This window comes from Vespa mandarinia, chromosome 8 (assembly GCF_050613455.1).
Source record: "Vespa mandarinia isolate Hongniang chromosome 8, ASM5061345v1, whole genome shotgun sequence".
NCBI lineage: Eukaryota > Metazoa > Arthropoda > Insecta > Hymenoptera > Vespidae > Vespa > Vespa mandarinia.
Window position 1 is genome coordinate 6,045,001 of NC_140817.1, and position 12,610 is coordinate 6,057,610.

The 12,610-nt window shown below is 29.1% G+C and overlaps 1 protein-coding gene across 1 annotated transcript in view; it reads left to right on the forward strand.

The window, feature by feature from the left end:
- Window positions 1-12,610, forward strand: part of LOC118449791 (extracellular serine/threonine protein CG31145) — a 52,265-nt gene that overhangs the window by 16,051 nt on the left and 23,604 nt on the right. The window lies entirely within an intron of this gene.

The following is a 12,610-nucleotide window of genomic DNA, read 5'->3' on the forward strand; positions in this document are numbered from 1 at the left end:
AATCCAATCGCTTTCACGTTACAGGAAGTTCTTTGATTCAGGTTTGACCGGTTTCTCGTTAGATTTAAAAAGAAAAAAAAAAAAAAGAAAGAAAGAAAAAAAGAAAGAAAATAGAAAGAAAAAGAACAAGAAGTTTAAAAAAAAATCACGTAGAAGATCTCGAACTTTCTATAATAATCGACAAAATTGAATGGCGTCGAGTGTCGGAATGGTAGCAAACGCGTAAAGTTTTCGTGTCCTCTCTTCATCTTTCTCTCTTTTTCTCGTGAGAGAATCATAGAAATAACCTTGGAGTTACATAAATCGCGCTGACTACGATTTATTTTTGCGCGTTAGACGCAGAGAGAGAGAAAGAAAGAGAGAGAGAGAGAGAGAGAGAGAGAGAGACACGAAACCACGAACTATCTAGACTATGAAAGGGGAAGCGCGTCGTATATATATACAAACACAAAAGCAAGCTTCTTCCTCGTATATGATGCTACGTCGTCTTTTACGATTAGGTATACTCTCATCCAATTTCCATTCGGCACCATACGTGAATCATATCGCTTTACAGTCATCGAGTGTACTCACGATACGGATAGAGTAACGAAATGATCGACGTTGTCTGCGTTTAGTTCGAAACATCACTCGAAGTTTCGATCGTTAAGAAATAATAATAATAATAATAATAATAATAATAATAATAATAATAATAATAATAATAATAATAATAATAATAATAAATATAATTATAATAACAACAACAACAAGAGCAATAATAATAATAAAAATAATAATAATAATAATAATAAAAAAATAATAATAATAAAAATAGTAATAATAATAATAATAAAAATAGTAATAAAAATAATAATAATAAAGTTATAGAAATAATAATAAATATTGTGAAATCATTGTTTTTTTTTTTTTTTTATCTAAATTATACAACCGATTTTCCTATATGTTATTTTTGAATTTTACGAGCTCTTTCATTCAAGAAAATGTAACATCATGATCGAAACTATTTGAACGATGACTTTGACGGATGAAAAAAATTGACGGATTGGAAAAAGAAATAAAGGATCAAAATTAGTCGATATTTCCAAGCGCGTTAAACAATCCGTGGTTTTGTTAAAATTCTTTCATTTTGGAAAGCTTCCAGTTCGGTAACGATCTTTGATATATTATTTTCAAAACATCTACGAATTTAACCGAGGACCAACCAAAGAACGATGTATCGAGGGCTGGCAAAATTCCTGCGTTCCGCGGAAAATTCGAATACAAGGTTTTCGTCTAAAGATAACTTTGACCATTTTATTATAACGTCTTTCTTCGAAACGAATGAAAATCAAGTTCATTGTACCCTTAGGAATTCAATTTTATTATTTTATTAATCTTATATTAATTCAATTAATAAATAAATCTTTTATTAATTCAAATTCATGTTACAGATAATATTTGTCACAATTTCTCAAATTATATTCCAAATCTTTCTATTTATTATTTCGAGCATTCTATTCGTCCAAGAACGCCGCATACGCGTGACGTTACAAACGTAAATATAGGCTTAAGTGTTACCGAATTGTTTTGGAATAATTGGAACGTTGTATGAGAATGATCAACGCGATTGCGGTGAAATGCGAATGCGAATTCGATGATGATACATTAAGCTTCTCATCCTAGCTCTATATAGAGTTAAAGTATGCCGTCAATTTTATTATTGCTTATATAGAGATATTTATAACTTTCAAGAAAAAAAAAGATAAAGACTCTCATATATACACACACACACACACACACAAACACGGTGAAAATAGTATTAATTATTGATCATTAAAAGTAAACGAAATTGAGAATCACCTAATCATCTAATTTATAATTAATAAACATCGTTCTTAATTACATACATAAGATATAAAAAATTTTGTTAATTTTACTTGTTAGACACGATGTTATAATTACAAATGAATTTTTCAAAATCAAAATACTTTTGACTTTGTATCTCTCACATTGTATATTACTAATATCAAGCAATAGAAAAAGTAACATAAAAATAGAAAAAAAAAAAAAAAAAAAAAAAAAAAAAAACAAGGATAAACGTTATCATAATTATCGATTTGCACACGATACCACCAACTTGTTCTCGTCTTATTTTTCTTGCCTTGCCGCTCTTGACGATACTCTTTCTCAGAATATACTTTTTTTCTCGCCTCGCGGGACATTATTAGAAAAAGAGAGAGAGAGAAAGAAAAAGTAAGAAAGAGTCCATTGATAAAGTTCGTTTAATAATGTAATATTTGATCGACGTGTCAAGTGGATTCCGTGTCACGGGTATACATATTTACATAACGAAATAATGCTAAATTGCTTTGCAAGTCGATATACTCGTGAAAATAACCATTTTAACCCTTTGCACTTAGAAATTATGTTATATTTGGCATGAATATTTCTCGTAAATGTAGATTTGTATTATATATACATATATATATATATAAAATAGGAAAAGAAATATATTTAATAAATAATTTACGATTAAAACTTAATATCCCCATTCGAAGTTGGAGAATATTTGAACGATCCAAACCACTTTTTTTTCTTTTTTTTATATTTAAGACAATTATAATCCACTTTTAATAATTCTAATGAAATTTAAATTTTAATGAATATCGTTGTTATTTATGTATCGTTAAAAACCGCACATATTGTAGAAATGTATAAAAAGAAAATTACTACGTAGGATATAGAATAAGTACGACCAACGTGGTTCACGTTAATGGGGGTAACGTTATTTTAAATATTCCGCCACAATTTCTATTTATTTGAATGTAATTATATTCGAAGCACGTGTAATTTTTTTCTTTTTCTTTTTCTTTTTCTTTTTCTTTTTAACGAATTCTTTTAACTTTTAAAATGCTTATCATTTTAAGACCGAAAATCAAATTGAATTAAAACTACTCTTCGATCTTTTTAAAGTGTAATTTGATTTTTAGCGTACAAAATTCAAGTTCAATCATCATTTTGTAAAATCAATATGTCCTTGGATTCAGAAAAATGGATATGAATCCGTATGCGCAGAAATACATTCCACAAATATTCCATAAATGGGAGATCTTTCGTCAAATTCGTAAATTGGAATTTTCATTCGTCCGCCATCTTTGATTGTTTTCGCAAAAAAGAAAAAAAAAAAGAATTGCAGAAAAATTCATGACCATGCTATCTGATACTACATTTAAATATTCCTTCAAAATTTAAATTCTTTTTGTATTGTGCGTGAAATTTTTTATGAATATATTAATATTTCCAAATAATACCATTTTGAAACTAGAAGTCGAATTGAAACAAAATTATTCGTCGATTTTTCCCATTTGAAGTAACTTCATTTTTTTATATAAATTTTAAGTCAATCAATTCAATCATTTGAACGATAAAGTGAACACGCACACATGCAATACACGCACATAGACAAACATACAAATTTAAATTTTAATATGAAAAGAAAGAATTTCAAAAAGTTTACGAATACTTCAAGTAGAATTTCAGAAATAATCATTTGTTATATTTTTCGGTATATCGAGAACATAAAAAAAGTCCCTGGAGTCGTGTTTAAAGAGAGAGAAAGAGAGAGAGGAGGGGAGAGGGAGAAAGAAAAGAATCCGATGCAAAAGTGGATGGTGCTGACGTAAAAGGTCGCTTCCCGTAGATAGAAGAACCGCTTGGTAGAGTTTGTCGCTATTACGTAGCGAGGACGATAAAGAGGAAAACATTTTCGCGAGGAAAGTGTCTCGGGAAAATATCTTCTAGGCCCGCTTAAACATAAAATGCGCGGGCTTTAAATAACTTCGTGCGGTGAATTACGGAAGCGTCGCTTTGGCGAGGTTGCCCTCTATGTTTCGTAGCGATGCTGTTGGTGGTTGACTCTTGCGTTCTCCTACGAGACATCGGCAATTCTCTCGCGCAAATATTGCCGGTGTTTGTTTTAGTGAGGTCCCTACGACAACGGAACACAATAATTCAGTGCGAGTGCAAGCAAGATGGCTAAATTCTGTCACCTCTCTCTTTCACTCTCCCTATTCCTCTCTCTCTCTCTATCTCTCTCTCTCTCTCATAAACATACATATGTGCAGACATATACATACAGATTCGAGAGAGGCCAGACAACACGCGAATCGTAATGACGGCGTGCAAATTCCTGTACGTGGCTGATGTAGTCCGAGCCTTCATCTACGCGGAGAATCTACGGTTTGTTTGTCAATCCACCCGATGTCAAGCTATACTTCGTTCGATGCACATAGATGCGCATAGATGCAGCTTCTCTCTCTCTCTCTCTCTCTCTGTCTCTCTATCTTTCTCTCTCTCTCTCTCTCTCTCTCTCTCTCTCTCTCTCTCTCCCTCTCTCTCTCTCTATCTCTCTATCTCTCTCCCAAGCTCACATCAGTTTGCGTTTGCATTCTCTGAAATTGTACATACTACTCTGTACACGAACGTCTCTCTCTCTCTCTCTCTCTCTCTCTCTCTATCTATCTATCTCTATCTCTCTCTCTCTCTCTCTCGATCTCTACCGCTTCAGAGTAAACCGCAGGTCGCTTCCATAAATTCCAAATCATCTGGAAGTCTCCGTTTCCACGCGAAATCATAGAAACTTGAAACTGGAAAATACGATGTACGAGAATCGAGATGGGTAAACGATTTCGCCTACGTTCAATAAAATTCACTTTAGACCTCCATAAGAAAATTCTGATCGAGAAAACGCGACAAAAATGGATTAGAAAAGAGAGAGAAAGAGAGAAAGAAAGAGAGAGAGAGAGAGAGAGGGAGAAACTCGAAACGTTTCAAGACGGTACGATTATTGGCGTATGCTTTTTAAATAAAGATAGAAAATATCGAGAGACTTGGAAATTTTATTCCAATAAGAATTTTGTTTTCGAACGTTTACATTCTCTCTCTCTCTCTCTTTCTCGTTTTCTCTATCCCTCTTTCTTTCTTAAAGTGTACTTTGAAAAATAATGATGTTAGAAAACATTATTTAGACCAATAGAAAAATGTGAATGCACGAAATGCTCCGATTATTATAGAATCCTTTTGTTAACATCTCAGAAATTATCGTATCTAAATATATTCAATAATGGAAATCATGGTATTTATTAATCAAAAATATAAATGTTGTTATTATCAACAAAAATATCATGAAATAAAAATTGTGTCATTCGAAATGATTCGATAAAAACACTATAATGTGTTTTTCTGATAAATCATTTTATAACGTTATACAATCGTTATTTGTTTAATTTATTTATTTATTTATTTAAATATCACTAACTATACGTAATTTATATATATATATATATATATATATATATATGTATATATATATATAATTTTCAGATATGAAATTAGAAAACAAATATGTGGAGAACATAGTTAAGCTCTCACTATGTGAAGGTTACTACACGATTCACATACTAAGATTACAGACTAATTAGTCATAGAACTTCCTTCGATTCGATCGAAGTTGATTGAGGGTACATCAATCATGACTTTGCTATAACTTACCCACGAGAGAAAGCATGACTTCTTTATTAAATAACGCAATTATCTCAATAGTAATTAATTAATATAATTTTTAAATATCATTTGTACATACCGGGTATGTACAAATATTTATATGTAAATATTTTATAATGTGTACTATGTTATATAATATTTATATAATATTCATCAATATCAAAATAATATATATATATATGCATGTGTGTATGTGTGTGTGTGTGTGTGTTGTATTAGTAAATTTGGATTGATTCATGAATATATTTCATTATAAGTTATAATTAACATTATTTAGTAGACATTAATTATAAATCTACGTTATAGCCTATAGTTTAAACAATCAAGAAATCTTATATATTGCATTAATAAAAATAAAATACATGAATACTTATATATACTAATAAAATAAAAATATATATATATTACTTTGGCGACTGTGTTATTGAAATTAAAAATAAAACATTTGAAGTTAAAAATTGTAAAGGCAAAATAAAAAAGGATTAATTACTAATAATATTAATAACCATTAATTAAATAGAAAAATATATGCGTCATAAAATAAGATATTTAAAGTCTTTTAAAAATCAATATATAGGATGATTCAAATTGTTAATTTAATATTACATATCGGACATCCTTACTCTCGTCGTATCTTTAATCGTCTTTTTTTGTATTTTTCTATTATTAACTTGTTAAGGGAAAAAATTTTATCGATCAATAAAACGTGGATGTACAAAATTTATTTCGATTAAAAATAATAAGAAGAATTGATTTTTTCTTTAACAGAAATGAGAAACAAATTATTCATATTTCTTTTTCTGTTACGGAAGATATTAAATCTTTATTAACAAATTAACTTGTCCTTTTCAATTGACAGATTAATAACAAAGACAAAAATTAAAAATAAAATATTACATATTTATGGAGATATTTTAATCATAAATAGATCAAATGAATTAATCAATTCACATTTATAATTTACTCGAATGTTGGAGCAGATATTAAATCTAATCGATTAAACTATCAGACACTTTTCGTGTTTAAATGATTTGAAAATATCAAACTATATTAGAAAATCTACGACATATCTTATTATTATTTTATTCCTTGACTTTATTAAATTTACTTTTCAATTTGACTAATTTTACTTTATTATATATATACAAATGAACAATATATTTGAGAAACTCGAAAAATAAGGAAATAAATTAAATAGATATATAGCAAATGATTTCTAATTAACGCGTATACTCTGTTAGATCCTAATACAATACTTTTACTTTTCACTTTTAATTGGCAATATCAAATCACATTACGCGTCTTACCTGATCCTATCTATTTAAAATTGAAAACACATTCATACAGAAGTATGTTATTAGCCTATCTATTTTTGTATTTAAAAAAAAAAAAAAAAGATTTATAAAACATTTATTGTAACATACATGCTCCACAATTCTTACGTATACTGTAAGAATAAAAAAGATTATTCTAAGTAGATATGCCAGAGAACATCTCTGTCGTTCCTAACTTTAAATATACACGCCTCATTTAATTTTCTTAATTAATTAGGAATACGTCCCAATTTATAAAGTACATCGTGTACGATCACTAACACAATGATAGTTGCCAGAAGGAGAGAACTTAAAACTAAACCCATGTTTCTAACTTATATGAGTAAATACGTATGTATGTGAATATACATACGGATGAGAACGTAGAAAGCGTGATTGATGGAGAGAGGATGAGGAGGGGAAAGAAGGAGAAATTAATATATGAATTTCTAAAAAAATATTCTCAACTAAAATTAATTAACTTATTGTCTAAACCTACTTGGGCTAATGACTACTTTTATATCTTTGAAAATGTTTAAAATAAGAATCTCATAATAATGTAAAATAATTTTTAATTCCGACATACTAAATTTTAATTCCAATTATAAAATTCTAAATGATTTGAAATCATTTAAAATCACTAAAATAAATATATAAATAAGTTTATAAAGATAAGATTGCAATTTATATATATATATATATTTTTTTTTCTTTTTTTTTCTTTTTTTGCGTGCGACTTTGTTTTATCTTAAGAAAGTATGAATTTGAATTTATCTTTGTATTATTAAAAAATTTATATTTATATTTGATTAAAAAATCCTCGCGAACGATCCCTTTTCTACAAGTGTTTGTTTTAATTAATTAATAAAATTATATTTACTTTTCCATTTTCGTAATCCAGGATCTACCGTTGCAAATATCTTCTTGTTTATTTTATATATGTATTATATATATATATATATATATATATATATATATATATATATATATCATGTTAAAATAAATCGCGTTTATATTAATATACAACTGTGGTCCTCCAATATATATTAAATTTTACATATTCTGTTGATGAAATCAAATAATTAATAATTAGACATTTACGCTAAAATCGTGAAAAATAGAACGAAAATAGATATACGAATTCAATGATGTATTTCTAATTATTATTATTAATATTACAAATTTAAAATATAAGAAGATATTTCTATCGTGAACTAATAGAAATGAATATAAGCATGGAAAATAGATAAGAAATATATCAATGGCAAGTAAACCAACGAGAGGATTTATCACAACATGATGACTACCGAAGGGACTTACATTTTTTCACACACTATATTTAAATCTCTAAGATAACTCCAAAACCACTCGTCTACGCTATAAGTCGACATTGAAATGGGTTGATCCCTAGTAGGTTGAAAATGAGCTAGGTCGACATTGAAATATGTTGAAAATGAAGTAGGTCGACATTGTAATAAGTCCGAGTAGCTGAAGTTGACATTATGCGATTACAATAATGATTTGAAATAAGGAAAAATAATTTACTTATTTATTATAATAAAGCATCGTAAGATGTTAAGCCATTTAATTTAAAAATTTATTTATTGAATTTCATATAGAAGAGAAATATATTAAGTATATTCATTTTTTAATTCTTTTCCATGATGCATTGATCTTAATACGCGACAATTATTTTTAATTATTTAATAATTATTTATTTTTAATTATTAATTACGCCGAAAATATTCTATGATTGTTTTGAAAACTATATATATATATTAAAATTAAAATGTTCAATAATAAAATACGTTATTCAAAGAATCCTATTGAATTGTTTCCGTGAATGTATATACGTCTAAATATTCTATATAATTTTTTAGAAATTCAAGTGAAAACATAGGCTTATGATTATTTACATGTCGCATGCGACATCTCTCTCTCTCTCTCTCTCTCTCTCTCTCTCTCTCTCTCTCTCTCTCTCTCTCTCTCTTTCTCTTCCACTCTATTAAACTTCGGTTTATGTTTTAAAAAAAGAGACAGATTTACTTCTACATCATGGGATATGACGGTGATCGGTAGAATTCTTGGAAAATTTTGAACGTAAGATCGTTATTAATAAAAAATAATGATAAAATTAAATATGATACGAAGTAAAATCGATCACAGCTGATCAAATAAAAAATTAATCAAGAAAAGACCGATATCACTTTTAAAGTAAAGTTGAAAAATTCGAAGAAGGAAAAGAAAATAATAAAAATATTACATAATAATATCCCTTGAAAAGAAGTCAAAATGTCGATTTTGTTTTTACGAATATTTTTTTATAAATATTGCATATATGCACGACTTGCGAGCGACATTGCATACATATCTTAAAAAAACACATTACAAGATAATCGATCGATATATTAGCAAAAGGTGTGCATTAAAAAAAAACAATATGCCAATAGTCTGTAATAAAGCGGACGATGGAAATTCTCGTTAAGTTAGTATCAATCGAACAAATATGGCGTCATAATCATAAGCAAAACAATATTTCTATCGCGCAAGCGCAATGCACATCACTTTGTGTACATTGCATATCAATAAATATATTAAGACTTCATCCAATATGTTCGTTCGAGGACGTGTCTGACTTCAGACGATGACGAGCGCGAGAAAAAATGAAGTACAGATGCGTTAAAAAAATTATATCCTTTTTCTTGATTCATCGTATCGATGTACATATGCATGTTTAGATATAGATAAACTAAGTAAGTACGTTGTACTCCTCACACCTTATTGACGCACGTAAATTAAAGAACTGAACTGACAATGAGACATCAGACAATGATATGATCATCAATTTTTATAATACAAAAGCCAATACGTATTCCGTAAGATAAAAGAAACGTGCAATTTCTAAATAGACGTCGACGTTCTTCTCATATCCGATTGACGTTAAGTGCATTACCTTTTCTTTTTTTTTTTTTTTTTTTTTTTTTTTATTAAAACAATTCATTGCAGTAATAATCTGATGATAATAATATTATTTAGAAGGGAAACAATAGATGTATAATATTTACGTCCCGTTGAAAAATGTATTTTCAATTTTTCGTTCTTCGTTTATCGAATTTCTTTTTAAAAATAGATTTTCATAAATAATATTATTATCATCCTAATCTAATTAAGTATTGTAAAAAAAATTTACATACGCTACGCTTTCTTCCTTCGTTTTATTTCATCCTTCTAAATATGGTTATGAGTATTAAATAGCATAGGTTCGATAAATGTTCGAATGAAAAAATTCACGAACGCTAATATGATATAAAAACTAAGAACAAATGTAGATGGATCACAAAATAATATCATAAATAGGTCCGTTATATAGATAAATCTTGCAGGATGATATTTTTGTTCACCAATAAAAGAAATTTAGGACGCTTCCGATAAGCCTTAATCTGCTTTGAAATTTGTTAAATAAATAAAAAAAGTCAAGTTCCATTTAAAAGAAAACGTTTAATTGAAAATACTCGTATGTCAAAGGTATCAATCATTATTTCATCACAACTATATCAGTCATATTGAATCAAAGATATTCTTCTTGAATATCTTTTCCTGCCAGCAAAAGTAACCGAAAATATATTCACCCTTCCAATTTTAGTTAACTCGTCCTGTATACCTTACACATATATACATATGTATATTCTTAGAAAAGTTCATGCTTCTTATTTCAATATAGATTTGTAAGTAATGTATTTTCTTCTTGCCATACAAAAAAAGAAAAAATAAATAAAGGCATTGAGATGCAAAAAAGAGAGAGAGAGAAAAAAAAGGAACGGATAATATTTTTCCTGTCACAAACACGCAAACTTACAAATTGTGCAAACACTCTTAGTGATTGTAACTAAAAAAAGAACGACGTGTACCGTCTCGAAATATCACGTCAGATTTATCGTAAAAAATTGAATGAAAAATGTATTACATCGACTAAACAATGCAAACGCAATTATATGAAGAAAATTTTATAACATCATAATCGATTTACGACATACAATAGATCGTTTCTTTTGGCTCGATAATATTTTATTATGTTTACCTCTATTTAACGTAAATTGTAAAGAGAAAAAACGTTACAGGATAAAAACACAAAGATCGTGTAAGTAACCATCTTTAAATATTTATCAATTAACCTTTTATATCATGAATATATCAGATCATTGCTTTTATATCGTTTGATAAAATTGAAAGATTTATTTTCTAGAGGGTTTTATTATTTTTCTTCTTTTCTTTCTAAACCACTAGATTCTCCTACGTCGGATAAGCTCTGTTAAAAAATTCAGTGGCAAGTGGCCTGCCATTAGGAGGGTCGTCCTTGTGTTTTATACTCCCATGGATTTTCCTTCTTTCACCTAACAACGCAGACACTTTTCTCTTCTACCCCTTTCGAGGAACATCCTACCTTTTTCTTCGTACGCCATTGATTAATAATAATTACTACTTCGAATCTTTGCTCTTTGCTTGGCTTTTAGTTTCATCGAGGATAGTATCCCTTTGAATTTTAAGGGCCGATACAAATTTCAAGTCGCATTTTCCATTCTCTTTTCTCGAACATACTCTCTTCCTCTAGATAGATATTTCATAGAATTATAAAAAGATATAAAAGAAAGGAATTTATTTTACGAATTTCATTCTGAATCGAGATACGCTCATCTAAAACCTCTCTCTCTCTCTCTCTCTCTCTCTCTCTCTCTCTCTCTCTCTCTCTCGTTCTCTCTCTCATCTAGAAACCCATATAATATTCAGAAATTCATTGGACATCGCTTCGTCCTGGATCCGTTCAGTCACGTTACGTTATACATGCGAACGAAGCTTAAATTCACGTCCTGATAGAGTTGGAGAACGAAGAGAGAGTAGGAGCAAGAGACGCATGCGACAGGGAGAAACGGAGAGAGAAATGAAAGACAGAGAGAGAGAGAGAGAGAGAGAGAGAGAGAGAGAGAGAGAGAGAGAGAGAGAGAGAGAGAGAGGCGCGAGATTAGTTCGAGTCGCACGTGTGTTTCCGAACTCAATCTGCTTCCGAAGATTCGGTTTGCAGTTTGGCATGTTTCTAAGCAGAGTCCTCCTCCTTCGAAGAGGACGAAGGGAGTTGGCTGATTCCTCGACGGAAACGGAAGGACCGTTCGACTTTGATAAAGATAGAGGTTGACAAGAGACGCGCTTAATCGGATAATACCGAGTAATCAGGCCGAGCTCGTTTGTCCGCGGTTCCAGAGACTTAGCCTGATCTAATCCATTTTGATTTTCCCAAGCTGCTTTCGCGATTTACCATCAGAAAGGATCTCACGTTGTTGAAAGAATAATCATCAAAATCTATCTGTTCAAATGTATATACATAAATTCCAATACGGTCGTAATACAATACATATATATATATATATATATATATATATATATATATATATACATATATATATATATATACATAGTTATTGGATTAAACGGATGTGACAATGAAAACAAATTTATGAGTCATAATCTATTATTACGTAGGTAACCAGAATTCCAAAAATAAAATCTCCTTTTGAGATTCTTAATAATAAAAATTTGAACTACAAATGGGATTATCGATTATCTGGTAACTGATGTAATTATTTTGAAAAAAAAAAAAAAAGAAACGATAATGATAAAAATATATACAATAGTCTCTAAATGATACATTTTAAGTTAACATAATTAAATAACGTGATTTGCAATTGTAGAACACATTATGG